The sequence below is a fragment of the Aethalodelphis obliquidens genome, unplaced genomic scaffold (genome assembly GCF_003676395.1).
Source record: "Aethalodelphis obliquidens isolate GAN/ISIS:26980383/991018 unplaced genomic scaffold, ASM367639v1 scaffold51, whole genome shotgun sequence".
In the NCBI taxonomy this organism is placed as follows: domain Eukaryota; kingdom Metazoa; phylum Chordata; class Mammalia; order Artiodactyla; family Delphinidae; genus Aethalodelphis; species Aethalodelphis obliquidens.
In genome coordinates this window covers 8,954,580-8,980,298 of record NW_020837995.1, presented here as the reverse complement: position 1 = coordinate 8,980,298, position 25,719 = coordinate 8,954,580, and the positions used below count along the sequence as shown (strand labels likewise).

Here is a 25,719-nt window from a genome sequence, read left to right as displayed (position 1 = left end):
AAAAGACAACCCTCAGAATGGGAGAAAATATTTGCAAATGAAGCAACTGACAGAGGATTAATCTCCAAAAGTTACAAGCAGCTCATGCAGCTCATGCAGCTCAATATCAAAAAACAAACAACCCAATCCAAAAATGGGCAGAAGACCTAAGTAGACATTTCTCCAAAGAAGATATACAGATTGCCAACAAACACATGAAAGAATGCTCAACATCATTAATCATTAGAGAAATGCAAATCAAAACTACAATGAGATATCATCTCACACCGGTCAGAATGGCCATGATCAAAATATCTACAAACAACAAATGCTGGAGAGGGTGTAGAGAAAAGGGAACCCTCTTGCACTGTTGGTGGGAATGTAAATTGATAGAGCCACTATGGAGAACAGTATGGAGGTTCCTTAAAAAACTAAAAATAGAACTACCATACGACCCAGCAATCCCACTACTGGGCATATACCCTGAGAAAACCATAATTCAAAAGGAGTCATGTACCAAAATGTTCACTGCAGCTCTATTTACAATAGCCAGGACATGGAAGCAACCTAGGTGTCCATCAACAGATGAATGGATAAAGAAGATGTGGCACACATATACAATGGAATATTACACAGCCATAAAAAGGAACGAAACTGGGTTATTTGTAGTGAGGTGGATGGACCTAGAGACTGTCATACAGAGTGAAGTAAGTCAGAAAGAGAAAAACAAATACCGTATGCTAACACATATATATGGAATCTAAAAAAAAAAAAAAGGTCATGAAGAACCTAGGGGCAAGACGGGAATAAAGATGCAGACCTACTAGAGAATGGACTTGAGGATACGGGGAGGGGGAAGGGTAAGCTGGGACGAAGTGAGAGAGTGGCATGGACATATATACACTACTAAACGTAGATAGCTAGTGGGAAGTAGCCGCATAGCACAGGGAGATCAGCTCAGTGCTTTGTGACCACCTAGAGGGGTGGGATAGGGAGGGTGGAAGGGAGGGAGATGCAAGAGGGAAGAGATATGGGGACATATGTATATGTATAACTGATTCACTTTGTTATAAAGCAGAAACTAACACACCATTGTAAAGCAATTATACTCCAATAAAGATGTTAAAAAAATAAAAACACAACAAATTATATGTTTGAAATTAAAAAATAATATAAATAAATAAAATGCATAACCAACAAGGACCTACCATATAGCAGAGGAAACTCTGTTCAATGTTACGTGGCAGCCTGGATGGGAGGGGAGTCTGGGGGAGAATGGATACATATAATGTATGGCTGAGTCCCTTTGCTGTGTACCTGAAATTATCATAACATTGTTAATCGGCTATACTCCAATATAAAATTAAAAGTTAAAAAAAATTAAAAAACCTTTTCTTACGGAAAATTTCTAACATACTTAAAAGTGCAGAAAATAGTATAATAAACCCCCAGACATTACATCAACATTCTATCATTCTTGTTTCATCTATTCTTTTTTTTCTGAAATATTTTAAAACAAATTCTAGACATCATATAATTTCCCTGTAAATATTTCAGTGTATATCTCTAACAAATAAGGCCTTAAGAAAATAATCACACAGACTCTTTCATAGGACAAAGAAGACACTTCTAAATCATTTTGTGAGGGCAACATTACCCTGATGTAAAATCTGAAAAGGACATTTCAAGAAAAGAAAAATACAGACCAATATTCCAAGCTCACCAGTTTGCCCATTCCTTGAAATATTTAGTATTCACCATTATCAACAGCAATAATCAGAACAACAGTGTCCACCCGAAATGTTCCTGTAATCATGTTTTCTGTGAGGAGCCTGTGGTCCCTCAAATTTCATAAGGGAGATATTTATGATGATATCATGTTTACGTTCAGCCTTCAGTTTCAGGACTCAAGCGTCTTCCATCTCAGCAGCCTCCTCCAACGCTCAGTGGTTCCCTTCTTGATTTCACCACATTGTAATTCAAGTATGGTGGCCCTATCTGAATCTACCTTTCTTCTGACTTTGATGTTAATGTATTCTTTTCGTTTCCCATTTGTTTATTGGGTGGCAAACCCATGAGAAGAAAGACCCCTCTCATGAACTGGCTTAAATATCTCTCCTCTGGAAAGTTTTCTCTAAAGTCTGTTGACAGTTATTGATGCCTCCTGTCTGCTTCCTAAGTACTTTGTACATACTTCTTTTGTTGCACTTGTTATGCTGTGATTAATCTGATGTCTCCCTCAACAGACTAAATAGCCAGTGATTAACACATTGCTTGGCATAAAGCAGTTAGCTTAGTAGATGTCTGCTGAATGAAAAAGTGAATAATAAAAATGCAGAGCTAGAGTTAGTGCAGATTACTTAAGCCCAGAAGAGTGTGCCTCTATAAGTAAAATGTCTTCTAACTTCAACACACATAGAAATCAGAAAGCTTCAAAGGCCCTTACAAAAGGATAGGTATATTTTATGATTTCATTTTTAATATAATCCTTTTAAATTATAAAGGTTAAGTAGATCCTTGTTAAAAAAAAAAAAAGACTCAAACAAATCAGACGTGTTAAAGTGAGAGGTAAGAGTTCTCTAAAAGGATGCTGCCAGTTTAGACTTCTTCATTAGTGTATAGTGGTGTGTATGTCCCTTGGACACTGCCTGTACTAAGCTTAATCTTTGCCAATTTGGTAAGTGAAAAACACTATTTCAATTTAAAAAAAAATTGTATTTATTCTAAGTGAAGTTGAGAATCTTTTAATATGTTTACTAACCTTTGATATTTATTTTTCTATGTTGTTTTTCTCAAAGCCACATCTCCAGTGCCTAGAACCATGCCTTGAATACACTAAGCATTCAGTAAATACCTATTGAACAACCGAATTGATTTTCTTTTTCGCCTCTTTTCCTATTGGGCTGTTAATTTTTAAATTTTGGTGTATAAGTGCTCTCTGTATATTAAAGAAATTGGCTTTTTTATGTGACTTGTGGTGATTTTTAGGTTGTTACATTAACTGTTTCTGTTATATTTATCAGCCTTTTCCTTTATTTTATTTTTTAAAAATTCATACTTATCTGTTTATTTTCAGTGAGTTTTTAATTCTGGAATAATTTTATTTATTTTATGTTATTATTATTTATTTTTTAAATTGAAGTATAGTTGATTTACAATTAGTCTTTTCCTTTATGACTTATGGATTCTATGGCAGGCTCAAAAGGGATCTTTCACTCCAAGGTTAAAAAATAATCTATGTTTCTTCTAGTACCTTTATGATTTTATTTTTCCATTTGACACAGTTTTGCTGCTTTGGCTACCCAGAGGAACACCCCATCTTTTTGAAAATCTCCTTCCCCCTCTACAAGCCCATGTGCTGATAGTGGATGTCTATCAGAATCCATTGTTCCAGTGACTTCCCTGGTGGTCCAGTGGCTAAGACTCTGCACTCCCAATGCAGGGGGCCCAGGTTTGATCCCTGGTCAGGGAAATAGATCCCACATGCATGCTGCAACTAAGAGTTCGAAGGCCGCAACTAAAAGATCCCGCATGCAGCAACTAATACCCAGCGCAGCCTAAATAAATAAATATTAAAAAAAAAAAAAAAAGAATCCATTGTTCCAGTTCAGCCAGCTGGGGACCAGAAGATCCTGTACATATATAGGAAAAGTACCCCAGCACAACTATAGATACCCAGTAGTTTCCAGTCAGCTTCTGGGTTTCTCCCTGAATGCATTAATGTATACTTTAACTATAGCTTTGTTCTGTGTCAGAAGTCTTGAAAAATTAGAGTAAAGGTCTAAACCAAGGCTGCACTGACCTTTCAGTCTGCTGGATAGCCCATTACCAGCATGAATTCAGTGTCTCCCTGTGCCTCTCACTCCAGACCTGGTTCTCATTGACTGACTCCTTTTCACTAACTTTCCCTCAAATTTACAAGTTGAGTCCAGAGGCAAGAAAACAGAGAACCACAGAACCACAGTTCCTAAGGAAAAAGATGGAACACACAGATGCTTCCTTCTGGTTAATGTCCCCGTCCTCTGGGAACTCTGCTCCAATATGTTTTTACAATCCCAAAAATGGAGTTTGGTAGGGCAAAGGGTACTGTGGAAAGTGTGTTGTTGACTGAAATGGAAGGAAGTGTCTCCTTGAGTGGCGAGGCCTAGCACTGCCATCTCTCTGGTGAAGGAAGAGCCTGAAAAACAGAGAGGACTTCTAAGAGTTGACTGTGGTGGAGAGGATGCTGGAAAACTGCCTGAATGTTTCATGCTTTTCACTTTTTTTTTTAATTGAAGTATACTTGATTTACAATGCTGTACAGCATTGAAGTATAGTTAATTACTGCTGTACAGCAAAGTGATTCAGTTCTCTGTGCTATACAGTAGGACCTTGTTGTTTATTATGCTTTTCATAGAATAAGTGGACCTGTTAAGAGCTAGCTGGATTTGGTCCTCTTGGAGCAAGGGGTTTGCTCTCCCTGGGACTTGGCTTGAGCACATATCAATGGGAGACAAGCACATGGAAGCTCTTCTAGACCCTGCCCAGTATGCTCCCGACATGGGGAAAGAAAACAGGCTGGTGGTAGAAACAACCTAGAACCCTTGATTGAGTTTGTCTCTTGCTTTAAAACTTGAGGGGAACCTGTCTTCTCCTTCAGAGTCCATTGTGCCATGCATGGTTCAGTTCCAGCCTTCTTTGTCATGTCACTTCTAGCACTGGCATGAAGTCAAACTGGTTTCTCCCCTTTGTTAGATCTGACACACAACATTCCCCAGGCATACATTGCCTGCACTGGCAAAGAGAAGAGATGATGAGTAGTTATTCATCCTGTCCCTGACATCTGTCCAGATATGGTCCAGATTTATGGGGTATGAATTCAGATAAGGATAGGCCTGGGACATGTACAGGTACTTAAGGTTGCTAGGGACCAACTGAGGAATACTCTCTCAGCCTCACAGGACCTTTAGATTTGGGCTAGAACCAGACTGGTCTCTGGGCTGTCCTATTATCACTTTCTATTTGAGTTCAGTGATAACCTTGCTGGGATTATTCTGAACAGCTAAAATGTGGACACATCCACTAACAGATAAATTTAAGAACACCTCTAGTTTTTGTTTTTGGTTTTTTTTCATTTTGTTTTGTTTTTAGCATTGTCTAGGAAAAAGAAGGGGGCCCTGGAGGATGCTGCTGGGGAGATCTGGTCTGTTCCTTTTCTTTTCTATTTTACAGCTTTATTGAGATACATTCACATACTGCACAATACATCAATTTAAAGTGTACAATTCAGCAGTTTTAGTATATTCACAGTTACATGCAACTATCACCACAATCAATTTTATTTATTTATTTATTTATTTATTTATGGCCGCTCAGCGCCGCGTGCAAGAACTTAGTTCCCCAACTAAGGATCGAACCCGTGCCCCTTGCAGTGGAAGCGCATAGTCTTAACCACTGGACCGCCAGGGAAATCCCCACAATCAATTTTAGAATATTTTCATCACCTCAAAAAAGGAACTCTGTACCCTTTAGCTATTACCGCCTCTTCCCACACCCTTCCCTGCCCTAAGCTATCACTGATCTACTTTCTATCTCTATAGCTTTTCCTATTCTGGACATTTCACACGCATAGAGTCATGTAATATGTAGTCTTTTGTGACTGACTTCTTTCAGTTAGTGTAATGCTTTCAAGGTTCATTCATGTTGCAGCATGTGCCAGTACTTCATTCCTTTTTATTAATGAATAATATTCCATTGTATGGATATCCCACATTTGTTTACCCATTCATTGGTTGATGGACATTTAGGTATACCTTTGGCTATTATGAATAATGTTGCTATGAAAATTTGTGTACAAGTTTTTGTGTGGACATATGTTTTCATTTCTCTTGTGTCTAGACCTAGGAGTGGAGTGCTGGATCAAATGGTAGCAATGTACTTAACATTTTGAAGAACTGCCAGAATGTTTCCAGAATGGCCCCACCATTTCACACTGTTATTGTCCTTCATTTCTTGTGTCCCACTTACCCACATGGTAAGTTTTCATATTCTTCGGACTTCAAGGTAGAAACTGAGGCTACCACTTCAGATAAGATATATGAAAGCTCAAACTACATGGAAGACATTATCGGCATCAGAACTATCCGCTGCACCTACCTCTAAGGCAATATTAAATATTATCCTTCTATAGATATTTGAACACATCCTCATAACAATCTAACTCTCCTGGTTATATCTTTCCTATTACGAAATAACCACAAAGGAGAAAAGAAGCTAAATATGTAAAACTATTTGTAAAACTTTCTGTCAGTCATGTTTTATACACTCATGGCTAAATTTATTTATCCTTTTTACATCATCCTTCTTGCCAGGCTTCTGACTCTAGCACCAACTTAAAAGGGGTCTGTTGTCATTACCACTAAATATATTGAATTTTTTTTGTACTTTGTTTTACCTACTGTCTTAAAATTCTGGCATGCCCTAAGGAGTTAAAAATCTTTGTATTGTGCCTCAGAGCTTTTCACCAGAATGCTCTGAATTTCTTTCACATATCTTGAGTCAAGTCCTGGATTTACTAATGGACTAGTTTTGTGATTTTAGACTTAATCTCCTTGAGGTTCTTTTTTGTCATCTATAAAGCAGAGATGTTCATACTATCACCTTTATAATATCATATGAGATGATGAATATAAACGCAAATATATAACATTAATACCAGATACATGTGAAGTTTTTTTTAAATCTCTCCTTGCAATCAGTTTAGCTCTGCCTGTCTTATCTGTAGATGTTAAATGCTGAGAAACTTAATGTGGAAGATACTATTTAGGGTTAGTAGTTATTTGCTATTTCCCTCAACTTGGCCAGATTGCTTTTCTAGAAAGAAAACAAATATTTTTAGTAATGAGCTTCTCTAATTAATTCTTTATATTTCTCAAAGATTCTCCCACAGCTGCTTTGTTTTCCTTTTCAGAGGAAGGACTTTCCTGATGACACTCATTCTAAAACTGTCAGGACATTCCATCCTCCACTCTGAATATGCCTCTCTTCCAGTATAACTTTGGCTGTACCATGATTACCATGTGGTAAAATTCATTTCACTATTTCAATTGGGATAGTTCCTTCATCAAATATTTCTTAAGTGTTCACTACCAACTTACATTTGTGTGGAGTTTTTTTTGGCTGTTATTATTCACAGAGCACTTTTAGTTGAAGATGCATATACCCTATGACTCAACAATTTCAGTAGTAAGTGTATACCCTAGAAAGACTCCCGTAGGTGCACAAGAAAGATGTGCAATATAAAAGAGAAGACAACTCTTAACAGTTTGTTTATTACTATGTAAGGTTAAATAATATTTGAGAATGTCAAGTAATTAAGAATAAATCTAACGAAAGTGGTCTGAGGCTCCTACAGGAAAAACTATAAAATGTTATTAAGAGGTAGTAAAGAGGGTCTAAACAAAACTAATAAATGTAGAGCTACTATGTTCACAGATAGGAAGATTTAATATCATGAAATGTCAAAGCTCTCTGAATTGATCTATGGATTCAATGAGATACAATAAAACTGCCAACCACATTTTTCATTAAAATTGATAAAATGATATTAAATTTAAATGGAAGAATAAAGGACCAAAAAATAGCTGAACATTTCTGAAGATGAAGGGAGAATGACTTGCCTACCAAGTATCAGAACTTATTTTGAAATTGTACTAATTAAGACAATGTGACATTGGCACAGGGACAGACAAGTTGACCAATGGAATAGAATAAGTCCAGAAACAGACCATCATAATGTAGAACTTTAGTAAAAAACAGAGACAGCATGTCAAAGCAGTGAGAAAGGAACGATCAACATTTCAATAAATGGATTTGGAAAAAATGGATCTCTCTATGCAAAAAGATGAATTGGATATTTACTTTTCAACATATTAAAAAATTCCAGGATTAAAGATCTAAGTGTTGAAAAAAAACACCTCAGTAGAATATACTGGTGGATTTTTTTTTTTGATTGTGGAATAGGGAAAGATATCTTAAGCAAAACATTAAAAACATTTGATTTAGAAGAGAATATTGATAAATTTGGCTATTAGAATTGAGAACTTTTCTTTAAGGGACATTGAAGAAAGCCAAAAGATAAGTAGCAAACTGGAGAAAGATATTCACAATAGGCAGAAATAGCAAAGGATTTGTATCAAGAATAAATTAAGAACTCTTTCAAATCAATAAGAAAAGCGTGCGCACACACACACCTAATAGAAACAGAGGCAAAAGACATGAACAGGGATTTCACAGAAGAGCAACACAAATGGCCAATAAACGTTTGAGGAGCTGTTCAACCTTATAAAATTTTGGAGAGATAGTAATCCACAATCTCTCTTTTTTATTGCTGGTGAGAGTGTATAATTGCACAACTACTTGGGAATATAGTTTCCAAATAGTTTTAATTATTTTCTTTACTTGAGCACTTGCATATTTATGATCCTGTAAGTCTACTATTATGTATATGCCAAAGAAAACATCTTGGACATGCATGCGCAAGACAGGACAGATACAAGACTGTTCAGACCAACACTATTCATAACAGTGAAAACCTGGAAAACAACCCAAATGCCCATCAGTGGGAGAGTGGGTAAATAAACTATGGTATAAACAAGGTAATATTATACAACAGTAAAAATTAATTAAATAGGGCTTCCCTGGTGGCGCAGTAGTTGAGAGTCCGTCTGCCGATGCAGGGGACGCGGGTTTGTGCCCCGGTCCGGGAAGATCCCACATGCCGCGGAGCGGCTGGGCCCGTGAGCCACGGCCACTGAGCCTGCGCGTCTGGAGCCTGTGCTCCGCAACGGGAGAGGCCACAACAGTGAGAGGCCCGCGTACAGCAAAAAAAAAATAATAAATAAATAATTAAATAATCTATAGAGACAGAAAGGTTAAGTGGTTACATGGGTGGAGGTGGGGCTTCGGGATGGGGAGTGAAGCTCATAGCTCATGGGGATGGGCATTTCTTTTGCAGGAAAGGAAAATGTTCTAAAATTAGATTATGATGACGGTTGCACAACTCTGTGAAGATACTAAAAAACATTGAATTACACACATTTCAGTGGATGCGGTTTTGGGTATGTGAATGAAATCCCAATAAAGCTGTTTTAAAAACTACCAGCTCCAGTGACACCTAACAGTTTTATCAACATTAAGTGGAAAAGGTAAGTCCCAAAAGACTACGTATAACAGGATACCCAGACTTCCCTGGTGGCGCAGTGGTTACGAATCCGCCTGCCGATGCAGCGGACACACGTTCGAGCCCTGGTCCGGGAATATCCCACATGCCGTGGACCAACTAAGCCCGTGCGCCACAACTACTGAGCCCGTGTGCCTAGAGCCTGTGCTTTGCAACAAGAGAAACCACCGCAGTGAGAAGCCCATGCACTGCAACGAAGAGTAGCCCCCGCTCACGGCAACTAGAGAAAGCCCGTGCACAGCAACGAAGACCTAATGCAGCCAAAATAATAAAAAAATTTTAAAAATTAAAAAAAAAAAGTAAACTAAATAGAAAGAAGCCAGTGACAGACTTCTGATGTGTCATGAACCAAAGATTATGATCAATCTGTTTTTGTGAATCTGAAGTCCCCCCAAATTAAAAAAAAATAAAAATATAAAATAAATTAAAGCTACACATATTAACATGGATAAGCCTCAAAAACATAATGTTGACTGAAAAGAGCAAGTGAAGATATATATAATTTTTATGAAGATATATATACATATAAAACATGGATGGGTATTGTTAATAACAAATTCAGGATAGTGGTTATCTCTGGGAGTGGTGAGAGAGGAGAAAGGGAATAAAAAGGGCTACATATGGCATCAGCTATATTTGTAATGTTTTATTAATAAAAACAAATATGACAAAATATTAAGATTTGACAAATCTGGTGGTGGGTACACAAATGTTTGTTATATTTTTCCCTATATTTTTCTTTGTGCTGGTATATATTTCATAATTTTAAAATAAATGAGTGATAGCATCAAAGATTACAGATAGACAACCAAGTCAGTAAAGCAAATTAAATTGATAAGAGCAGACGTTTGGTATAGTGTAAGAATACAGAACTTGGCCTCTGAAGACCTGGGTTTGAGTCCCTGCTTTATCACTTACTATCTGTGTGAGCTTGAACAAGTTACTTAATTATTACCTAATCAAGTTAAGCCTCAGTTCCCTTTTCACAAAATGGAAATAAAGGGCTTTCATGAAGGCTAAATGTGTATTGCTCCTAGAGCACTGCCTATAGGTGCTGACAAAATGTTAGCTATTATTATGTTTTTGTGCTTTCAAAACAGCATTTACTCACCCATGCTAATTAGAACAAAAACCATCTCAGCAAGAGTGACAAATTCAAACAAATAAAAATCTTTTATTGTAGGAACTGCAAGCTCAAATATCTGCAGAAGTTGGGCAGTTGTGGAAAGTGTCAGTGGATTGGGTTTAAGTAGTGTCACCAGTAGTAATAGGGACTCTGGTGAACAGGAAAGCATATACCATGCTTAAAGGGAGAAGCTACAGTTCACTTCCATTCAGCTATTGGACCAGTGTTGTTATTCTTAGTTTTCAAAAAAAAAAACCTCAAACAAAACAAAACACACACCTGGAGGCTGGTTATGGCCAAAGACCACCAGTTTCTGGCCCTTGCTTTAATGTTTAAAGTGTGTATGCTGCAGATACCAGGCAGAATGCACTTGCTCTTCACCTCCCTGTTTTCCCTGGAATTCCAGAGAGCAGTTAGGACGGTGGGAACTCTCCCTTTTCCGGATGGAGCTGATGGTTGGTGGGGGCAGTTTCACGGTTATTACTGCTCATATAGTGGCCATCTCCGCTACATCTGAGAAAAGGTTATGTTGATACTTCTGGCTCCTCTCAAGTGAAGTCCCCCTATGTCTCCTGTGATTTCAACTTAGCTAAGGAATTTGAGAAGAGTGTGTCTTAAAATAGTTTTGTACTCTCATGTAAGTTCCTGCATATCCCTAATTTTATCAAGACCAGAATCCATGAACCAGTGGACTAGTTGCTGTGGTTATAAAAAACTGTCCAAAGTGAAGAAAACCAAGAGAACATTGTGATTCCAAAGTTAAGGGAAGACGGTATTTCAAGAATGGAGATGAATACAGTTGAAAAGTTAAGTGGAATTAAAAAAAAATTTAACTTTTTATTTTGAACTAATGTTAGGCTTACAGAGAAGGTGCAAAAAAGATTTCCTGTATTATTTTTCACCCAGCTTCCCCAGCGTTAACATCTTACATAACCTTAGTATAGTTATGGAAACAAGGGAATTAACATTAGTACAATATTACAAACTAAATTAGAGACCTTATACAAATGTCACCAGTTTTCCCACCAATGTCCCTTTTCCTTTACAGGATCCTTTCCAGGACTCTACATTAGATTTACTTGTTATTTCTTCCCAGTCTCTAGCAGTCTGCAGTTGTCTTCAGGTCTTTCCTTGTCTTTCATTATCTTGACAGTTTGGAAGAGTATTGATCAATTCTCTTTTGGAAAGTCCCCCAATTTCAGATTGTCTAATGCTTTTTTCATGATTGGAATGAGATTATACATTTTCAGCAAGAATACCACAGAAATGATACTGTCCTTCTCAATGCAAAATATCAAGGGGTTCATGATGTAAATATGTCTTGTTACTGATGATGTTTATCTTGATCACTTGGTTAAGGTGGTTTGCTGAGTTCCATCATTATTTTTTAAAATTAATTAATTAATTAATTTTTTTGCTGCTCCGGGTCTTCGTTGCTGTGCGTGGGCTTTCTCTAGTTGCGGTGAGTGGGGTCTACTCTTTGCTGCGGTGTGCGGGCTTCTCATTGTGGTGGCGTCTCTCTTTTTTTTTTGCGGTCCGCGGGCCTCTCACTGCTGTTGCCTCTCCCGTTGCGGAGCACAGGCTCCAGACGCGCAGGCTCAGCGGCCATGGCTCACGGGCCCAGCCGCTCCGCGGCATGTGGGATCTTCGCAGACCGCGGCACAAACCCGCGTCCCCTGCATCGGCAGGCGGACTCTCAACCACTGCGCCACCAGGGAAGCCCAATGGTGGCTTCTCTTCTTGAGAAGCACAGGCTCTAGGTGCGCGGGCTTCAGTAGTTGGGGCATGCAGCCTCAGTAGTTGTGGCTCATGGGCTCTAGAGTGCAGGCTCGGTAGTTGTGGCACATGGGCTTAACTGCTCCGTGGCATATGGGATCTTCCCAGACCAAGGATCAAACGCATTTCCCCTTCGTTGGCAGGCAGATTCTTAACCACTGTGCCACCAGGGAAGTCCCTCACCATTATTAAGTTACTATCTTTCCCTTTGTGCTAAAATGTATCTTGGGTGAAACACTTTGAATCTATGTAAATCCTGTTTCTCCTCAAATTTTCACCTACTAATTTAGCATCCATCTGTGGATCGTGTCTGCAAGTTATTACTGCAATGTTTGCCTAGTGGTGATTTTTGTTATCCCTCTTTCCTTCTCCATTTATTAATTGGAATTCTACTCTAAGAAAGAGTTGTCCCTTTTCTCCCATCCATTTAAATAACCAATTATTTGTTTGTATCAGTATGGATGCATGAATATTAAAAATAAATACCATGGGTCCATGGGTCATAATGCAATATTGTCATTTTTATTTTGTTGCTTTGGCCATTAGGAGCTCTTTCAGATTGGCTGCTGTGTTCTTGTGACATCCTTTTTTAAGCATTATTTCCTGGCACCACAATATATTCCAGGCTCATCTGGTAGTTTCCCTGCCTCAGCCTAGGAATCAGTTATTTCTCCAAGGTTCTCCTTGTTCTTTTTATTGGAAAATGGTGTTTAGAAATCAAGATCTGGATGCTAGGTATCCTTATTGCTTCTAAATACTCTCAGCAGACAGAACTAGGAAATATGTTTATTAATTCACACATACACACCAATCTATATTTCTGTACCTATTTTACATATATTAAAAACCATGAGTTTATACAGATACCTCAGAATCCAATCCAACACCACAGCCTTCATTTTAGCTTTCCCCTCTTCCTTACTTAATAACTTTTTTCTCCAACAGTGAGAAACACAGCTTATGATCTACAATATATTTGCTTAATTCTAACATGCATACTGGAGAGAAATACTTACGATGTGGATCACAGAATTTATGTACAGTTCAGTTGGTTTATTCTTAGGTATCCAGTCAAGATACTGTTTCCGTCAGTACTTAGGTGAGTTCTTTTCCTCCCCACCCCTTGTAGAGTCGCTGTGTTACTCATCTGTAAAACAGTCAAGTTCATTCCTTAGTGTTTATATTCAGTTTTGGGTCTTTCCTCTACCCTGACACATAGTGGGTTTTCTTTTTGTTTATTGCTTTATTATTGGAAATAAAATACATATCCTAAATTGCACAGTTCCCTCAAAATTATCATTAAATGATCTGTTTCCTTTATTTTCTAATGTATTTTAAACATTACCCTAATAAAATTAAATATTGCATATTGAATGATTTTTCTTAATATTATGAACAGTTTTTAAAGAAAGCCAAAGAGATTCCTTTATTTGGATAGAAAACAGAAAATGTTACAATGAACTGTAAAATAAAATCAAGATATTTCTAGAAAACATTAAATCTCAATTTAAATCCAAATTACAAAGAAATTGTGGATTAAACTTTACGTGAGGTACTAAATCTCTGAGGCAAAGAATGTACAAAGACCTTCAATCAATAATGCAAGATTAGGGAATTCCCTGGCACTCCAGTGGTTAGGACTCCGAGCTTCCATTGCAGAAGCCCGGGTTTGATCCCTGGTCCGGGAATTAGGATCCCACAAGCCACGCAGCAAGGCCAAAAAAAAAAATAAAAAAAAGAATGCAAGACTGTATTAGAGATTAGAAAAAACTGGACTTTAATGTGAAAGTCATAGATGAAAGATGAGAGTTGTACATCAAAAGTTCTAGAACAGAACTGGGGGGGGGCAGGCAGAATAATAGCCTTCCCCCAAGGATGTCCACAAAACCCGTGAATATATTAGGTTACAGACAAAGGGGGATTAAGGTTGCAGGTGAGCTAAAAGTTGCTAATCAGTTGATTTTAAAATAGGGAGCTTATCCTAGATTATCTGGGTGGGCCTGTTGTAGTCACAAGGATCCTTAAAAGGGTAAGAGTTGGTCAGATATGACATGAGAAGGACCCAACCTACCATTGCTGGCTTTTAGATGGAAGAAGGGAGCCAGGAGCCGAGGAATGCAAGTAGCCTCTGGAAGCTGGAAAAGGAAACAAATTCTTCCCTTGAGCCCCCAGAAAGTAAGGCAGCCCTGCCAACACCTTGATTTTAGCCCAGTTTGAGACCTGAGTCAGACTTCTGACTTACAGAATTGTAGGATAGTAAGTCTGTGTTAAGCCACTATATTTGTGGTAATTTGTTAGCACAGCAACAGAAAACAAATACAACAGACAATCTATACGTCTGAACTTTAAAGGACCATACAACTTGGTCCCTCCGCAGCTCACTGACTTTTCCCCCTTTATTCTTTTCTTTTTGATTTATGCTCCAATCAGCTGGTTGTTACTCAAATATTATCGTAGTTGGTTTTAGGTGTTTATGTTTTTGGGTATGTGAAACATATGGTTCTAAGAGACAGTCCTATATAAAAATATCTGCCACTCCTTTGTCGATCCTGCTACCTTGTTCCAATCCTCCCCTTCTTGCCACCCTTCTCACATAGGACATCATTCACCTTAACTTCTGGTTTATCCCTCCCCTGACAAATGAGCAGGTATTTGTGTGTTTTATGTCCCCTTCTTTCTTTCACAAAGGGTGTATATTATACTTTTGCCTTTAAGCAAAATTAACTTCTCAAAGTCCAGCGAATTTGGCACAAGAAGGCTACTTAGTGACCTTAAGCAAATGCTGTTCTGCTTACGTGCTAAGGGCCAGGCTGAAATGAATTAAAACATGAGACATGAGGGAACAGAAATAGAATAGTTAACTTTCAGTAAGTTCTTCTAATCCTTATCTGCAGTTAGGCTCTACACTAGGTACTTCTCATCACAGATGCTGGTAATTGAATTGCATTAACTTTAGTAAATGTAGGTAGTAGGGGTCGCAAACTATGGAGTTGGCACAGACAAGTCAAATTATTCCCTTTTCAGAGGCTCACTGGGTGTTAGAATAGGGAGGCATTTCTGATGACAGGTCTGTGTGTTCCCAAGTACTTGAATCCTAAAGCCTTCACCTTGGCGCCTTGCACAAATATGCCACAGCATCGCAGTCTTGGTCGCTGAGCCTAAAGTGGAGCCCCAAACTACTGTTACGAGAGGTTCCACGGAGCATGCACTTCCCCACAGTATACAACCCCACCCAAAGGGGCCAAAAACAGGATAAAGTATCACACCCGAGCCTATACTTTCCCTCAGGTGAACTCAGCAGTGTTTGGTAGCCCCTAACAAACTAATCACAAGCAGCCCCCCAATCTCCTGCCTGAGGGAACGAATATTCCCAGGATCCCGGGCCGTTTCGACTGACGTTACTTCCGGGAAAAGTAACCTTTCTTTGGCGGTTGCAGACCTGGAGAGGTCTCGCGACATTTGCTCCCGCGAGATCTGCTTGCTCACTCTAGCGATGACATCCTCCTCCTCCTCCCCGCCGCCTTTCGGCAATCTTCGGCAGTCCCAGCCCCGACCAATCTGCACTCAGATGGCATGGATCAGGATCTCCCCCCGAACCCCGGTCCGCGCGGGGCGTCAGGCTGTAGCGGCGGGGTGCGAGCTGCACGAGGCCGACCGCAGCTGCACTGCGGACGGCCACGGGCTGGCGACGAGCAGTGAGCGTGGGCGGGGCAGCGGTAAGCCCGCTGAGTAGCGGCTCGATTGTTCTGGCCTGGCTATGGCGCCTCTCCTCCCCCCCGCCATGGCTCCCCGTGTCCCTGCTCCGCTCCTCTCAGTGAGTGAAAGTGGCCGCCGCCGCCGCCGGCCCAGCGCCCGCAGCCGCCTCAGCGCCGCCGCCATCTTGGGGTCCCAGGAGCCGCCGAGGGAGCGAGCTAGGAGCGTCCACGCCCAACGCAGTCACCGTCCCACGGCCTCAGAGAGCGAACCGCAGCTCCATCGTCGGCGGGGCGACCCCCCCCTCCGGACCCCGCCCGCACCCCGCCCCCCCTCCGCCGCCGCCGCGGCGGCGGGGCCCGGCGGCCCGAGGTGAGGCGACTAGACGTGGGCGGGCAAACGGAGGGGGGGGGGTTGTGTAGGCCCCGTTGCGCCCCTCTCTGTGGGCGACGACTGGGCCGCGTCTTAAAGGGGCCGTCGCCCCCGGCCCTTGGATTTGTTGGGGTTAGTAGGGAGGATGGGTGTGGACACTCCCCGAAGGCTTGGGACCTCAGGGACCTGGGCCTCGTCCTTCCCCTCTCCTACCTCTGGAGACCCAGGGTCACGCGGTGACCTCAGACAGCTGAGGAAGCCCGTGGGGCGCCCACACGTGGGGAGTGTGTTAGACCAGGTGCACGTGGGACCCGGTGGGGCGGTGTCGGGCTAACACGTGTGTGGGTTTGGGGTGGGGAGGGGCAGGGCGGGGGCTGGTTGGGCTCGAGTGGGAACCTGGTGAGGGTTGCTGTATCTGTCCTTTTAAACAAATGAGCCAGAGGGCTTGATAGTGTGTCAGTTTATGGTGAGCAAGTTGGGATCTGGGTGAATGGTGCATGCTGCTCGTTGGTGTTGGGTGGGGGCAGCCTAACACGTGCACAGACTTAGGAGTGTGTAGGTGTCACCCCTTCTAGTGTTTTTGGCTTTTGTAGGGCGTCTAGGCAAATGTCATCCAGTTTGACGTTCCTTCTTGAGCTTGCTGTTGAAAACTACTTCCGTAAGTGGAAGCCCCCTACAGTTTAGGAGTGGGAGATTCTAAGAAGGCACTCACTATTTTAGTTTAACGGCCAACTGTGCCGAATTCTTTGATTCGAACACTGTCTAGTTTTATGTTCGTGTACTTGTTGGTAGAATGGGAGAAAAAATAGGAGGTTGACTTTGCTAACATCACAGGTAACCAACTTACTTTTCTAGTCGATGACTTTCATAATTTCCTTTCCCAAGGAAATTTTCACTGTGGTTTACAAGTGGTGGCTTTTTGTTATTTATCTTTAAAGTAACACCTTTATTGAAGTATAATTCACATACCGAAAAGCTCAGCCTTTTAAAGTGTACAGTTCCATGATTTTTAGTATACTGATAGATTTGTACGGCTGTCACTGCTCTGTAACATCACTCCAAAAAGAAGGCCCCCTTAGCAGTTACTCCCCACTTCCCTTCCCCCAGCCCCTAGCAACCACTAGTCTCTTTTCTGTCTTTGTAGATTTGCCTATTCTGGATCTTTCGTATAAACAGAATCATACAATATGTGTCCCTTTGTGGCTGTCTTCTTTCACTTAACCATGTGTTCAAGGCTCATCCATGCTGTAGCATGTATCAGCACTTCGTTCCTTTTTATTGCCAAATAGTATTCCAACTCTGGTTGTGTTTTATGCTTGAAATTCTCAAACTCTTCCTATAAAACATTAAGTTGAGATTATTATATATGGTAAACGTTGCATACTTACCAGATTCTAAAATGAATTTGTACTTTTAAGGAAATTCCATTATTTTAGTTTACTATGTTCTTTTCCTCTACATTTTGTTTCAGAAGAATCAGAATCAATTTTTAAAGGTCTGTGTTTTTTAATAGGAAATAACTAACTGTAAAGAGCACAAATATTAGAAAGTTTATGACTAATAAAAACGTTTTGAGTACATCAAGGTGGAAATGTGATTAAGTCTCAGCAACAGAGCATAAACTATGGTGTTACAGCTTCACTTAGTGAAAGTTTGTCATAGTACTACCAAGGGAAGGTGTCTTAACAGCCTTTGACTGCTGTTAACTTGTGTAGACATAGGACTAGGGAAGTACTAATAGACGTCTCTTCTGCCCACAACGTTAAAACTGGCTTGGAGATTTAACATGTCAACATAAAAGTTCACACAAAATACGGATGCTGGGATGCAGTGAATTTTAGAGTGGACAGAATGGGATAAGGTTAATAGGAACCTTTGTGAAGGAAAATAAGTGAAGTAGATGACAAGTTTTTTTTGTTTGTTTGCGATACGCGGGCCTCTCACTGTTGTGGCCTCTCCCGTTGCGGAGCAACCGGACGCGCAGGCTCAGCAGCCATGGCTCACGGGCGCAGCCGCTCCGCGGCATGTGGGATCTTCCCGGACTGGGGCACGAACCTGTGTCCCCTGCATCGGCAGGCGGACTCTAAACCACTGTGCCACCAGGGAAGCCCGATGACAAGTTTTAAAGTTGCATCTTAAGCATAAGGATTTTGATACGATAGGCTGTAGCTTGCAGAAGATAAGAGCTTATTTGTTAATACTTACTAAACACCTTAAATGGGCACTGATCCTAATCATGAGGGCCTTTGTTCTACCTAATACCATCACCTTGGAGGTTAGGATTTCAATACATCAGTTGGGGAGGTGGAGGGGACACAAACATTTGGACCATAGCTGTACATTAAGTCAAATTCATTTGTACAAGCACTGGATTCACTTGCTAATCATAATACAGTAGGTTTACTTAGGGTTGAAAAGTTGGTCACAAAGAAGTTTAATGTCTCGGTTTAATAAGTACATAAGAGAGATTTCCATGTGTGTTAGGTTAGAAGTAGGAGATCAGTAATAGCAAATGTAATTGACAAATTAGATACGAAAAAATCACTGGGTCTAAATGCTATCCTTTTTGCTGCGCCGTGCAGCTTGTGGGATTTTAGTTCCCTAACCAGGGATTGAACCTGCACCCTTGGCAGGCAAAGCCCAGAGTCCTAACCACTGGAGCACCAGGGAATTCCCCATATTTTATTTATTTATTTATTTATTTTGCGGTACGCGGGCCTCTCGCTGTTGTGGCCTCTCCCGTTGCGGAGCACAGGCTCCGGACGCGCAGGCTCAGCGGCCATGGCTCACGGGCCCAGCCGCTCCGCGGCACGTGGGATCTTCCCAGACCGGGGCACAAACCCGTGTCCCCTGCATTGACAGGCGGACTCTCAACCACTGCACCACCAGGGAAGCCCAGGAATTCCCCATATTTTTAACAAACTAGAGGACAATGAGTAAACTGTGTGACATGCCTTTGTAAACCTTCGTTACCAAGGATTGACAGATTGTGTGATGGTCTCTGGAGTAGCATTCTTACATTATTTATGTGCCCTAAACTCCTTTGTAGTCTAAAGAAACCTGTGAACCCCTTTCCATAAAAAGAATATGACTTTTTAACTGTGTGAAATGTAGTTCACCTTAGAAAAAATTTATGATGTAAGAAATTTGCTTTTTATTACTAAATAACAACTAGTGATAGTCCTGCTAATACTACATTCAGAATTGAAGGAATGTTAGTTTCAATTATAGGTTAGTGAAAATAAGGATGTAAGTTTTTTTCCATCCAAATTCTTGGACCCTAGTTTAAAGAGCCTTTGCCCTGGCGAGTCCCGGACACATAGCTATGTCATTTCATATGCAGCAAACCAGGGGTTTCCGTAAGAAGTAGTAGGATTATTGGCTTAAAGACTTGAGTTAGAGTCCCGCTTAGCACTGGGTAAGTCAATGAACTTTTTTTTTTAAACAAATTTATTTATTTTATTTATTTATTTTTGGCTGCGTTGGGTCTTTGTTGCTGCACGCCAGCTTTCTCTAGTTGTGGTGAACAGGGACTTCTTTTGTTGCAGAGCACGGGCTCTAGGCACGTGGGCTTCAGTAGTTGCAGCACATGGGCTCTAGAGCGCAGGCTCAGTAGTTGTGGCGCACGGGCTTAGTTGCTCCGTGGCATGTGGGATCTTCCCGGACCAGGGATTGAACCCGTGTCCCCTGCATTGGCAGGCAGATTCTTAACCACTGCGCCACCAGGGAAGCCCTCAGTGAGCTTTTTTGAGTTTCACTTCTCCTTATGTGTAAAATGGGTACGATAATTTTCACTTCTGAGATTAAATGACATCAACTATAAGACAGCATATTGAGGAATGTTAGTTTATTTTCATCTTTGAAGAACATATCAAAAACTTTGACATACGTTTAGTTTTGATTTGGAAGAGGGGAAACTTACAGTAGGAAAGAACAACATGTATGTCATATAGGGTTTTCTCAGAGTATTCATGTATAGTGTTCAGGTTTTTGTAATGATACTAAAATTATTCATATTTCTTGTAAATATGAACAAGTAAGCTGCCTCTGGTTTTGCATGTGACAGCTACCTTTTCTGGGCAAGAAGTTAGTAGCTGGGTAGGATAAACTGTGGGTAAATCTTTCATTCCTTGTGCATAAACAGAAAAATGGCTAGTGAACATCAATGTGGTAAAAAGCATACTAGGCCAAGTGGTCAGTTTATCGCTGAGATTGTTGCCTGAATATTACCAGAAAGTCCATCAAAATGTTAGTCACTCCTGAGAGAGGTATGAAAAATAACATTTAGAAATGGACTGTGTTATCTTGGTGGGAAACCACAGTACATCCACTCTTAGACTATTAAATTATTGAACCTCAATGAAGAACAAATTAAGCAGGGGGGGAGGTTTCCAGTATAAATGATGAAGGCAACGGTGATGCTTTCATGTGAAGATAAAGAAATTTGACTCCGCAGTGGAGTGATGAAGACTGAGATGGACTATGATTAAATTGTATTAAATTAGGAAAAACATGAAGAATAATCTGAAAATTAGCTTGAAAGATGAATATTGTTTGACAGGTGTGTAATGAGTGGTTTGTTTATGAAACTTAATAGCACAGAGAGTGGTTAGAGCTCAAGAACAGACCAGACCCAATTTAAAGGTTGCAAAGCCAGAGACTTTTTTCCAGCCCTAGTTCATTTCAGGTCAACAAACCATTTAATGATACTTGAACCTAATGGTTTATGAAACTCCTTATTCTCTTCATTCATTCACTCGATAAATATTTATTGAACACATAGTGAATGCTCTTTGATCTCCCAACAGTGATTTGTTGAGCATCTACCACACTCAAGGGACTGTGGTAGACTCTGTGAGGGGTGTACAAATGAGTTAAACCAGTTGTATGTATATGTATGGAGAGTACAGAGTTGCTCTGCGAAGAGAAACAGAATTATGCAAACTCTAAGTGCCATAGAGAGATATAAACCTAAATGTTTCTCTTGAAGTGCTGATATAAATTACACTAGTACTTAGTTTTGTTTGTTTTTTTTAAATATATTGAGATATTCTTTTCATTTGTTTAAAGGCCCTAATCTGCCTTGTTAACAGAAGCATTGTAATCCAGTGGCCTTTTAGTGTAGCCAGACCCCTTCTAGGTTCTAGAGCCAGATGACCTGGGTTTGAATTTTAGCTCTTCCTCTTATTAATTGTGTGGCCTCTGGAGAGCTGTTTAAGCCTCAGTTTATTCATCTGTTAATTTAAGATAATAGTAATACCTACTTCATAGAGGCCTGAAAATGGTTAGAATGGTACCTGGCACATAGTGTTCTCAACAAGTGTTAGCTATAGTTATAAGTACTATTTTGTTTTGACAGTTTGATCTAGAGTTTTAGTTTGTAAAGTATTGAAATCAGAACCTTTTTATTATGAGTAGAAAATAAATCTTTTTTTAGATAATGCAGGTAAAAATACATCAATAAACTTATTATAATGCATTAACCTTTGTGTTTATGTAATAGATAGAAATGTCTCTCTATTTAAGATTATAACTGAAAGAGGTGATGGTTTACAACATTAAACTTTTTAGTTCAGGGTTTAAATATTTCTGTCCAGGTTGTCATTCTAATGTTAGTAATAGTTTGCCTTTTTTAGAATCATTCTTAGAATATACTAGTAAACCAGACTCTGCAGCAGGGCTTGCGAAAAGTTTTCTATGAAGGGTCAAATAATAAATCTTAGGCTTTGCTGGTCATGCCTTCTCTGTTGCAGCTACTCAACTCTGCCATTGTATTGCAAAAGCAGCCATAGTCAATATGTAAATGAATGAGTGTGGCTGTGTTCCAATAAAACTCTATGGGTACTGAAATTTTAATTTCATATAATTTTCATATGTCCTGAAATATGTTTTTTTTCCAATTATTTCTTAGCTGTCAGGATTTATAAAAATGGGCAGCAGGCTGAATTTGACATGCCGGCCATACTCTGCCAACTCTTTTTTTTTTTTTGTGGTACGAGGGCCTCTTACTGTTGTCGCCTCTCTCATTGCGGAGCACAGGCTCCGGACGCGCAGGCTCAGGGGCCATGGCTCAGGGGCCCAGCCGCTCCGTGGTATGTGGGATCTTCCCAGGCCGGGGCACGAACCCATGTCCCCTGCATCGGCAGGCGAAGTCTCAACTACTGCGCCACCAGGGAAGCCCACTCTGCCAACTCTTGCTCTACAGTCTTGGCTCTGCAACTCCCTGACTCGGTGATCTTGTGCTAGTTAATATTATTAAGCCTTTAATTCCATCTTTTAAATAGGGATAATACATAATAGTGTTTACTTTATATATAGAGTTGTTGGAATAAATGAGATAATCCATGTGAAGTGCTTAGCACCATCCCTGACACAAAGTAAGTGTTTAATAAATGCTATAAATTATTACTATCTAGTTGAATCTCCCTCATTTTACAGTGAGGCTCTTGGGACTCTGAAAGGATAACCGTTAGTCCTAAAGTCTATTTGTGGCTTGTTAATAGCATTAAACTTATAGCTCTTGAGCTTCTCTTTCTACCCAACCATGCTGCTTCCATAGAGGATTGTAATACCATTTAATTAAATTAAAATGCTGCTTGATAAAACTATTCTATTGGATATAGTAGTGGTGGATGGATGACATTATGCATTTGCCAAACTCATAGGGCTTTATAGCACAAAGAGTCAAGTTTAATGTGTCCAAATTAAGTGAAAATCATTTAGAAGGTTGAAGGATTCCAGGAAGGAATGCAGATTGTGACAAGAGAATCTAATGGTATTACAAATGTATGAAACAACCTTACTAAAATGGGGAGGAAGGGAGTCCTGACCTGAGTAACATTGGAAATGAGTGGAATCTAAGACAAGGAACTGCACATGAGCACTGCAGTCTAATTCATAAAATTGTGTTCTATGGGATTGCCACTTAATTCTGATACTGAAATACATATATACCACAATTGAACAATTAAGTAAATGGATGGCTGGAGACAGGCTTCTCACTGTTAGAGTGAGAATTTACAGATAAGCAAGGGGAGGAGGCTACAGTGTTCCTTGTGGTGATGGATTAGAGTTGGAGACATCAGTATGAAACCGACACAGATGGTTGCGTATTGAAACATTTATAGACATGTACATACATGGGTTTATATACACACAGGTGTATTTCTGTACTCTGTCAGCTGAGAAGGTTAAAAGAAATCCAGGAGCATACCTATACCCAAATCTTGTTTTCTAATACCATTATCCAATAGAAGGAGCTAGAGCTCCTTGGAGAAATAGCTAATTGTAGGTTTGGGACAGGAAATATACAAGATGAGCCCGGAGCATCTTGTGCCAGAAGGTAAGGAAGTGCTCCAGCTACTACCACTACCAGCACAACTCCACATTGAAGAGGATATGTCAGAGGAGCACAGGGGCCAACTGAAAGAGCTCCCAGTGGCCCAAACTGGAACGATTTGAGCAGCAAAATGAACAAAGCATCATTGAATTATAACCCATAAAATAAAATCGATATTTATGAATCTGTGTTGGTCTAAATAAATGATTGAATAAATGAATATACTGCTTGGAATATACTTCATTAGCATGGCTTTTTATGCCCTGGGAGCCTCTGGCTTGTGGGAGGTCCTTCAGATTAAATATTGGAGTAGTTAAGTATGTGGGACTTTGGAGTCAGGCTTCTTGGATTCCGATCCTGGCTCTGTCACTTTTGGCTGTGTGACCTTTGGGGGGACCTTAAGCTTAACTTTTTTGTCTGTAAAATAGGGGTTATAATAGTATCTATGTCATAAAAGGATAAAATATGTGAACGTATATATGAAGTGTATATGCAAATAAAATATTCTGGCATGTGGCTCGCCATAGAAAGTGTGTACATAGTCTCCTTATTACAGTTGCATTTGATACAACAAAATCAAAAATTTGGATTCCCAGTTGGAATACTTCGTGATAAAGTCCCCCCACCCCCAGGCTTCTTGAATAGTGGAAAAAGTGTTTATTGAATGCCTAGTTTGATGTAAACATACCTGCCTTGTTCAAATTAACTGTGTATATTATATAGTGAAGACAATGAGAGTAATTATATATGGTGTTAATAAAATCATCACATGTCTAAGTGACCGAAATATCTGACAATTGAAAAGCAAGATCTGTTTAGTGTACAATTCAACTCATGCTTATTTACAGATGCTTCATCCCCAGGATGAATTACCTGAACCTTGATTTCTCAGACTTCCTATGGAGAACACAGTTTTAGACAACTTCTCTGTTACCACCCACACTAGTTAGTGTCTTCACCGCAAAAATGAAAACTGACTTTTAGTATAGGAAAACTAAATAGAAAAGTGAATTTTGTAATATTGGCTGTTTATGAATGTCTCTTAGTTTTTATTCTCAATAATAAACTCTGACCATCACTTTTGTAATAGTGGACAGTTAACTATATGGAACTGATAACTAAATGAGCGCAGCTCTTTGTGTGAATCTGTATTTTCACAAATATCTATCAAATAAGCTAATGTTAACTTCACTGAGGAATGAACTGATTTGCTCAAGATTTTTGGGCTGTGGATTCAGTCCTTTAGTTTCTCTTTTACAGGAGCATTTTTCTCAGCTATCTCATTCCCTGAAAAAGGTAAGTGTTTTCATGCGTTTAGCTGTACAAGTTGTTGAAGTCACTGATTCTTCAGTAAGAGGGATCTTTAGCAGTGTTTTCAAATTTTTAATTTGATAAATTGTTATTAATTCAGATTGGGTGCTATTCACCAGAAGAGTTATGAAATATACTAGGGACCTCTAACATAGCCTAACTTAAAACAAGTTTTAAAAAAAAAATTATCATGTGAAAGGTCCACTGGCTACCTCAGGAAACATTTCCTCCCTGTTTTATATATATATATATATATATTTTTTTTTTTTGGCGGTACGCGGGCCTCTCAGTTGTGGCCTCTCCCATTGCGGAGCACAGGCTCCAGACGTGCAGGCTCAGCGGCTATGGCTCATGGGCCCAGCTGCTCCACAGCATGTGGGATCTTCCCAGACCAGGGCATGAACCCGTGTCCCCTGCATCGGCAGGTGGACTCTCAACCACTGCGTCACCAGGGAAGCCCCCTTTTATATTTTTTGATTTAATAATATTTACACCCTAGATGCTTAATTAATGGAGATTAAACTTGATGTTTTGTCTGTGGTGTATACTACAGAACTCCCTGGAGGCAGTTATGCTAGTAAGCTATTTCTTTTATTATTCTGATAAAAAGTAATTTGTTCTCCATCTTGGTGAAGATACTCTTCTAGGAAGTTGAAATTGTTCTTACCTAGAAGAAAGCAAATGCATTGTAATTGATTTTTTGTCGTTGTCATCCTTGGAAACATATTTCATTTGGTATGTATTCTGATTTCAGTGAGGAAAGAAAAGTAGGGAAGGGAAAATGTGGATAAGCACTTTTTTCTTTCTCACAATGTACCTATGAGGTAAGCCAAAATATCTTCTCTTTGCCATTTTAGAACTCACTGAAAGGGCCATCCTTTTTTAGCCAGGAGTTCTTCATTC

At 39.9% G+C, this 25,719-nt stretch overlaps 1 protein-coding gene and 2 long non-coding RNA genes across 9 annotated transcripts in view; 2 read left to right on the top strand and 1 right to left on the bottom strand.

Moving 5' to 3' along the window:
• LOC113608039 (uncharacterized) overlaps window positions 1–15,606 on the bottom strand; it is a 56,106-nt gene extending 40,500 nt beyond the window's left edge. For 4 of the 5 annotated variants that reach the window (XR_003428183.1, XR_003428184.1, XR_003428185.1 and 1 more), the window contains exons 1-3: window positions 14,173–15,606; window positions 13,118–13,248; window positions 1,188–1,296 (exon numbers count right to left, since the gene is read on the bottom strand). This is a non-coding gene — a long non-coding RNA (uncharacterized LOC113608039). The remainder of the gene's footprint in view (window positions 1–1,187; window positions 1,297–13,117; window positions 13,249–14,172) is intronic. The other variant, XR_003428187.1, reaches the window with a different exon arrangement.
• The window catches only part of LOC113608041 (uncharacterized), a 542,162-nt gene that overhangs the window by 19,997 nt on the left and 496,446 nt on the right, over window positions 1–25,719 (top strand). The window lies entirely within an intron of this gene.
• Window positions 15,859–25,719, top strand: part of INO80 (INO80 complex ATPase subunit) — a 131,884-nt gene continuing 122,023 nt past the window's right edge. For 2 of the 3 annotated variants that reach the window (XM_027083908.1, XM_027083907.1), the window contains exon 1: window positions 16,062–16,166. The gene's annotated coding sequence lies outside the window, so the exon portion shown is untranslated. Of the gene's footprint in view, window positions 16,167–25,719 lie in introns of all 3 variants that reach the window. The other variant, XM_027083906.1, reaches the window with a different exon arrangement.